The sequence below is a fragment of the Moschus berezovskii genome, chromosome 20 (assembly GCF_049115385.1).
Source record: "Moschus berezovskii isolate FMDL1 chromosome 20, NW_MosBer_1.0, whole genome shotgun sequence".
NCBI lineage: Eukaryota > Metazoa > Chordata > Mammalia > Artiodactyla > Moschidae > Moschus > Moschus berezovskii.
The window spans coordinates 34,635,812-34,644,552 of NC_142479.1; the positions used below are offsets into that span (position 1 = coordinate 34,635,812).

An 8,741-nucleotide genomic window follows, 5' to 3' on the forward strand; every position below is an offset into this window, starting at 1 on the left:
ATGACGTGCTCCTGGCCCCTGGGAGGATGCCGGGAAGGGGACCGCCGCCCGCCATTGGGAGAAGGGCAAGTGACACTTCGTGCGCGCATTGCGCATGCGGCCTCTGGGGCGTCGCCGCCTGGCTGGGACTGGGACTGCAGAGGGTGAGGGGGAGTCCAGGACCGAGGGGCGGGGCTTCAGCTACCAGTCGGCTGTTGCGACACGTTCTTTGCTCCTCCAGGTTTCAAGTTACTGGAAGGCCCAGGCTTCTAGGCAGCGACTAGGGTACAGAATTAGAGCAGAAAAGGTGATGTGGCCCCAGGGCCTGTGTTTCCTGAGACTGTCTTTTTCTGATGTTTCCTCCAGCTTCTCCCCTTGCCTGCTGACGTTCATGTTTTCATTGATTCATTCAGCAAACAATTGACACCACAGTTGCCCTGAAGGTGCAAAGGTCATCAAGGGTGAGCCCTTCCCTCACCGAATTCTCAGCCAGTGGGAGAAACCAGGAAACAGTCTATGAGGAAGGCGAGCCAAGTGATACGATGGGGAAGGGGCAAGGGGCTCTAGGAACACATAGCAGAGCCCCCTAATCCATTCTGTAGAGGAATCCAGGAGGGCTTCCCAGAGGAGGTGACTTGCACTGAATATTGAATGGCAAACCGGGAAGAGCATTCAAGACAAAGGGAACAGATTGTGCCAAGCCAGGTGGAAGTATGGAGTTCTCTCTGTTTAGGCTCTCAAGACACCTGCCCAGATTCTCTAAACTCTAATTGTGGCCATGGGTATCTTCTGCTCTCCCTGCTGTCAGGACCATTTCTACCTCTACATCCTGTATATATTTTTGTATTCCTGTGACAGCCCGATCACTGGTATTCTATAGTCTTGCTGCCCCTAATTGTATAGCACACATCTGCCAGTTTGCACTTTCTCAATTATAGCTCTGAGTCAGCTGCTTCCCTGGTGGCTGGGGCTTCCCTGGTGGCTCAGAGGTTAAAGCGTCTGCCTCCAATGCGGGAGACCCAGGTTCGATCCCTGGGTCAGGAAGATCCCCTGGAGAAGGAAACGGTAACCCACTCCAGTATTCTTACCTGGAGAATCCCATGGACAGAGAAGCCTGGGAGGCTACAGTCCACGGGGTCGCATAGAGTCGGACATGACTGAGCGACGGAACGGACGGACGGACAGCTGCTATTCTGTATAAAACTTTTAACAACCTCCAGGTGTTAGAACTCCCCGTTTACCTCACAGCATACAACCAAGCCACCATCTCATCTTCACCACTTCTGCATGAACCTTGTGTTTCTTCTCTCTGGAATGCCCCTCCACTCCTTTTGGGATCTCAATGTCAAAAGACTCCCCTTTCCTGACCATCACACCACTCTCTCTCTGTATGTACAGCCCTATTTCCTTATTATCTCTATTATGGTTCTTAACCACTGTACTGTAATCTTTCATTCACAAGTCTGTATGCCATAGTAGATCTCCTCAAAGGCCAAGCATCTACTGTAGGAGGCACTCCATAATCATTTCATAATAACAGCTAACATTTACTCAGGAAATACTACCTGCCAGGCATAGTGCTAACTGCCCTTAGATGGATCATTTCATTTAATCCTCTCAAAAACCTTGTGGGCTGGTCCCATTTAACCAGTGAAGGTCAGAGGGGTTAGGTGACTTGTCCAGAGACACAGAGCTGCTGTTGGGATCTGGGATTCAAATCCTGGAAGGAGACGAGAGCTATGATCACTCTGCTGTGTCCTCAGACTTCTGGGGATAGGAAAGGCAGGAGATGGGTGGGGGGAGTAGAGGAAGGATGGCAGAAATAAACATTTTTTAAAAGTCAGTCAGCCCTGGGTTTTATGGTCCTGTATGAATAAGGCACCTCTTCCAGACCCACTTCACATGCCCCTGGGCCTGCTCTGGGAAGGGGTGGGGAGCAAGGGCCTCTTCCCTGCTGTGGGTGACTCATCACGACCCTGGCTTAGTCACAGCATGTCACCACAAGCCAGCCGAAGGAGCCAGGCCAGGGTGAAGTCTGGTCCTTTGCGGAAGAGAAGTGCCTGCTTTTCATTTCCCCAGGATGGCTGGCCTTTGGGGCAGGACTTTACCACGGACTGCCATGAGGGTCTGAAGCAGTGCCTCTAAGCCCCCTTTCTAGAACACATGGACATGACACAACAAAATACCTTAAAAGAAGAGAGAAAGAAGGAAAGAAAGAGGAGAAGAAAAGAAATAAAGAGGGAGGGAGGAGAGAACAAATCATAACTAAGCTGAAAAACAGGCAAGGAGATTGGTAAGGAGGGGATGAAAAAGTCAAAGTGTTAGTCGCTCTTTGGGACCACATGGATTGTAGCCCTCCAGGCTTCTCTGTCCATGGAATTCTCCAGGCAAGAATACTGGAGTGGATAGCCATTCCCTTCTCCAGGGGAACTTCCCAACCCAGGAAACAAACACAGGTCTCCTTCACTGCAGGCAGATTCTTTACCATCTGAGACACCAGGAAAGGAGGGGATACCTAGCACCAGGCAGCCGTTAAGTGTGTTCTGCCTCGGAGTACAGAGAACCTACAAATTCAGAGGCCCACGAGGTGGGAATGGGAGTGGCCTTGGGACCAAAAAAAAAAAAAAAAAGGCAAACGCTACTGCCCCTCCCTCCTTTCTCTTCTCCTTCTCCCCCTCCTCTCCCCTTCATACAGAAAGATTTACAGCTAAGGTGGTGGCTTTTGCCCCCTGATAAGTCTGAGATCTGCCCTACAAAGAATGTAAAGAATGTGACCTTCTTGTGCAAGAAGATGCTCCAGGAGTTGCCTGGAGGAGAAGCAGAGATGAAAGGGGAAACAAAAGAGAAGGCTTCCCCAGTTCAAGAGAAAACCACATCAAAGTCCTCCACTCCCTCCCCTTGAACCAAAGAAAGGCATTCCTGGGAATTCCCTGGCCATCCAGTGGTTAGGACTCTATTTTCACTGCGGAGAAAGGCACTATTTTAGCAAAGGACCAGGAGCAGGGGTTCAAGGACCTGTTTGCCTGCCTGTGTCTGTGTCTCCTAAAGTCATGAGAGTTGCCTCACACAGCTGTGCAAGTTGTGCCCTGCACAACTCCAGGGTGCTATGTAAGTGAAACCCTCCAGAGTTGGGTTACTCACACTCACTTTTCCTTCAAAAAAAAAAGTATTCCTGTGAAGATGACAAAAATTGCTATATACGGGGAAAATGACCGTATCACCTTGAAAAATGTGTATGAGAGAAAGGGAGAGACAAAATGTGTGTATGTATAGGCACCATTTATACTGGTGGGAAAATACATTTCTGCCTAGTTTTCATCCACGATGGAGACAAGAAGAGAGAAAGGAGACAGAAAAACTCCCAAGTCTCTGCTGGAGTTTTTAGATGACGAAAAAGAGAGATTCCCCACCCCTCACCCCCCACCAGCGGGTAGCCCTTAGTTTTGCAAAGACAAGGATCTGTCTTAAGCTATGCAAAGGTAGGATCTAGAGGCAGCTCTGGGGAGGGAAGTCAAGGGATTGCAAGGCAGGGGGAGGGGAGGAGAGCATGCTGGGAACCAGTGGGACCTTCCTTTTGTTGTTGTTTAGTCACTTAGTCGTGTCCGTCTCTTTGAAACCCCATGGACTACAGCATGCCAGGCTACCCTATCCTTCACCGTCTCCTGGAGTTTGCTCATACTCATGTCCATCGAGTTGGTGATGCCATCCAACCATCTCTTACTCTCTCATCCCCTTCTCCTCCCGCCTTCAATCTTTCCCAGCATCAGGGTCTTTTCCAGTGAGTCAGCTCTTCACATCAGGTGGTCAAAGGATTGGAGCTTCAGCTTCAGCATCAGTCCTTCTAATGAATATTCAGGACTGATTTCCTTTAGGATTGACTGGTTTGATCTCCTTGCAGACCAAGGGACTCTTAAGAGTCTTCTCCAGCATCACAGTTGGGACCTTCCTAGAGAGGTCAGTGAGATGTTCCCTGGGGTGACGACGTGCTTCGGGGCTTTTGAGACTCTTTCATCTGCTTTGCTTCGGTTCCTCTGATAGCCCCATCCTTTAGGAGAGCTGCTCACACAGATACCTCTGCAGGGAGAAATCAAGAAGGTGTCTGGAGTTCCCTGGCGGGCCAGTGGTTAGAGCTTAGGATCCTGCATGCTATGTGGCATGGCCAAAAAAAAAACAGAGAGAGAGAAGGAGAGGGTGCCAACTTCCTTGTCTCCATCTTCATGGAGCTGAGAAAAATGGAGAACATCTGAGGGAGGTGAGATGCAAGTGTGCCTGTCTTCTCTTCTGCTGTTCTCTTCCTGCCCACGCCTTTCTGGCCCCACTAACCTTTCTCTTCCCCCTTGATTTCACTTGCTGTTCCCTCTACCCAGATGTCCATGCTCATTCCCTCAGAGACCTCCTTCCTCGGTCTCTGCTCCCACATTGCTTCATCACGGAGACCTTCCCTCACTCGCCCGTTCGACACTGCAGGCTGCCTACCCCACTGTCCCCCTCCCCCTGCTCTGCTTTGTTTTCCTTGAACTCACCTCCTTCTAATTTTACAGATTTGTTTCATGCATTGTCCTCTCTTCCAAGCTCCATAGGAGCACGAATTTTGGTCTTTTTGCCCCTGTTGTATCTCAAGCACCTGGCAGAATGCGTGGCACACAGGCCTTACGTGAATGTTAGTTGAATGACGAAATGACTGAAAGGAGGGTCCAGTGGAGGTACTTGTTCAGAGTCAAGTTTAGCTTCCTGTCATTGGCAGGTGTCTCCTGGCAAGCACTGCCCTTCCCGCAGGAGGTGAGCTGGGGGTGCACAATGTTTTTGGTTACCTCTCAAAAGGATAGGTCTGCGGCTGCATCTGGACTGGGTCGGTGACATAACTCTCCCATGCGCTTCTGCTGCTAGAGGAAGGCATGTGGTTACAGTTGTAAAGCTGGTAATTGCACCTATCCGATAGCTTATCTTATCTGCCCGCTCCTTGGTGTCAGCTTCTCAGGGCGCGGTTCCTACTGACAAGAATGGACAAATTATTGTGGTGCTTTCATTTTTCTGTAACTTATTTGTGGGGTGGCGTCTCAAATCTAGGTGTGGTCACAGGATGGTGTGAACCCTGATACAAAATTAGTTCAGTTAGGTTCAGTCGTTCAGTTGTGTCCGACTATTTGCTACCCCATGAACTGCAGCACGCCAGGCTTCCCTGTCCATCACCAATTCCCAAAGCTTGCTCAGACTCTTGTCCATTGAATTGGTGATGCCATCCAACCATCTCATCTTCTGTCATCCCCTTCTCCTCCTGCCTTCAATCTTTCCCAGCATCAGGGTCTTTTCGAATGAGTCGGTTTTTCACATCAGGTGGCCAGAGTATCAGACTTTCAGCTTCAACATCAGTCCTTCCAATGAATGAACATTCAGTACTGAATATTCCTTTAGGACTGACTGGTTTGATCTCCTTGCAGTCCAAGGGACTCTCAAGAGTCTTCTCCAACACCACAGTTCAAAAGCATGGGTTCTTCGGTGCTCAACTTTCTTTATAGTCCAATTCTCACATCCATACATGACTACTGAAAAAATATAGCTTTGACTAAATGGACCTTTGTTGGTAAAATAATTTCTCTGCTTTTTAATATGCTGTCTAGGTTGGTCATAGCTTTTCTTCCAAGGAGAAAGTGTCTTTTGACTTCATAGCTGCAGTGATTTTGGAGCCCCCCAAAATAAAGTCTCTCACTGTTTCCATTGTTTCTCCATCTATTTGCCATGGAGTGATGAGATCGGATGCCATGATCTTAGTTTTTTTATTCCCAAATTTCAGCCATTTATTTTTGTTTCACCTTTTAATTCCTATGGGGTTCATCAACTCTTTATCAGTAATGTTCTAACTGACAAAAACCAATTTACATTAACTATACTTATATACAGCGTATCAAGGGAGTACACAGGCAAATCAGAACACAAGACTTCATCAGCTAAACAGAGTTCAAATTTGCTCTTATGAAGACATACAAGAAAACAAATACACTGAAGCATAAACAAACAAACAAACAAATCAGAGTAACACATTCCAGAAGGAAAGATACAATAAAGATCTTAATATTTTTACAATATGTATAATTATATAATTTATTAAAATGAACACAATTCATGTACACAATATTAACATGGTAGTCATTAAGTTTGTTAAGCACTTCAACTCCTGAAATGTTAAAACACAATAAAAACTATATTAACCAACTTCTCCATCAAGGGATCTAACCTAGCTCACTAGTTCAGGCTGAACATTCACTCTCCAAAGTACTTCAGGCATGCAAAAAACAGGGCTAACAGGTTTAATCTGTTCTTCTCCCAAAAGTGACAATCCAGCAATTCCAAACAGAGTATGAAAAGGATCTTCCATATCTCCTGGCCTGTCTGCAAATCCTCCTGTTTCCTCATCTTGACGAGAGGATGAAACTGCGGAGTTTTTCTCTATCCATCCAATGAAGCCTTTCAATTATCTTTAGGAAAGCCAACACCCACCATGAATAGCATATGTCTGGTTACTTCTCTGGCCTTACATTGAGTCTGCCTGATGGAAGCTGTTGTTCACAAAACCACCAACTGAGTAAATCAGAATTTACTTGGTGCAAGTGACTAGTAATAGACAAGAATCCTGCCCAGAATGGGATTCAGAACCTGGCCTGCAACCAAATCCACCATCAAAGTTCATACATGATAAAACAAGTTCGATTGCCTTTTCCACATTAATAGCATCCAACTTCCCCAATAGAGCCAAAGTTGCCATCTCACAAAAAGACAATCTTGTATCAGTTTTTCCCCAAGTATCTCTGCAAAAGAACCATCTTCTTTCTATAGACTCTGAACATATTCCACAACATTATTTATGGCAGTAACATTAATACTATCACAGAGAGTAAGTATCTGAACAGCACGAAGCACATACAAAAGATAAGGACCATGTCCAATACTAGCGCTGATTCCACCACACTCGTGTTGACAAGACTTAATAAATATCAGAATTTTTTCTCTATTCATGCAACGCAGTTGTCCGATGAGATCCATTATGGTCAGACCCCAATAGATGCTACTCATCCTCAAATACTCAGACAGGCAATAGTCATAGTCATCTTTCTTTGAGTCAATATAATTTCCTTGCTTCTCCAGTAACAGGGTGTCAGGTGCATCTGACTTAATAATAACATCCTTCTGCCATGTACCCCTATCCACTCTCCTACTGATGCATCTAGATAGCAATACAAAACACGTCCACACTCACTATAACCCTGATCTTGGTTTCTTTAATGTTGAGGTTTAAGCCAGCTTTTTCACTCTCCTCTTTCACTTTCATCAAGAGGCTCTTTAGTTCTTCTTCACTTTCTGCCATAAGGGTGGTGTCATCTGCGTATCAGAGGTTACTGATATTTCTCCTAGCAATCTTGATTCCAGCTTGTGCTTCATCTAGCCCAGCATTTTGCATGATGTGCAAGATAGTCATATGTTATGTGATATCATGTTCTTTGGGGACTTCTGTCCCAGGTGATGAATCTAAACCCCTCAGTAGGTAGTCTGACTCCTAATTAAACCTTTCATGACCTTTAAACCCTGCACGTGCCATTGCCATTCCTCCTACCAACAAGGCGCCTCCCTTTGGGGAAAGCAGCCTGCAGAGGAGCTCTGTAATTGCAGCTTTTAACACTTACACCCTTTCTTCTGGAGGCAGCATTCTGATTTTCAGGGAAATCATCTCTCCCTAGTCTCTATCCTTGAGGTCAGGTGTGGTTCATGCTTCTGTCTTGAGGGGGAGCAGGCACGTGACCCAGGTCCAGTAGGCATATATCAGAATGAGTTCCGCTCCCTAACTACACCCACTGGGGCAGGGGAGAGCACCTCATTCAAGTTGGTCCACTGAGAATCAGCTCTGAGACTTTTTAATTTTATTTATTTTTGGCTGTGCTGGGTCTTCGTTGCTGCGCGGACTTTTCTCTAGTTGCAGCACGTGGGCTCAGTAGTTGTGGCTCTCGGCTCCAGGGCACAGGCTCAGTAGTTGTGGTGCATGGGCTTAGTTGCTCTGCGGCATGTGGGATCTTCCCAGATCAGGGAATGAACCCATGTCTCCTGAATGAGCAGGCGGGTTCTTTACTTACCACTGAGCTACATGGGAAGACCCTCTGAGACTTTCAAATCCCTGAAAAGGAGATACTTTCTGCTTCCGAGGCTGAATTACCAAAGCCTGGGGTTGCTTATGGCTGCTGCTGCCACCACACCCAAGGGGAGAATGGGCCTGAAAATGAAGCCGCCAGACACGTTCCTGAGAGTGAGCACCTGGAAGCCGACCTACCCTGGAACTGTTAGGTTGCTAACGCTAATAGATGCCCTTTTCTGCTCAGGTCACTTTGCACTTGGTTTGTCATTTGCAGGGGAGTCCATGGGCTATCCTTTGGGATGGATGACCTCAACTGTCACCTCCTCTGTGAAGTGTTTGCAGATCCCCACCGAGTCAGTTTCTCACCAGTGTGCCCTTGACGCCTGCACTCCCCAACTAGGCTGTGTTTCCATCTGCCAGCCCTGCCTGCTGGGCTAAGGGTCACATGGCAGGCGCTATGTGATGTTTTCCCCTCCCCTGCCCCCTCGAAGGACCAGGCTGAGTGGCCCTTCCATGGACGGTCAGGGAACAAGCAAGGCCACGTTGCAGCTACTGACACTCCTGCCCTTTTCCCTGGGAAGGGAGCCCAGCCTCCTTCTGGGGACAAGGCAATAACTATAATAATACAAGACCCCTGAAAGGA

The 8,741-nt window shown here is 47.3% G+C and overlaps 1 pseudogene; it reads right to left on the bottom strand.

Annotated features, from left to right (window-relative positions):
* Window positions 1–6,133: 6,133 nt before the first annotated feature.
* Window positions 6,134–7,678, bottom strand: LOC129538235 (geranylgeranyl transferase type-2 subunit beta pseudogene; annotated as a pseudogene).
* Window positions 7,679–8,741: the final 1,063 nt, after the last annotated feature.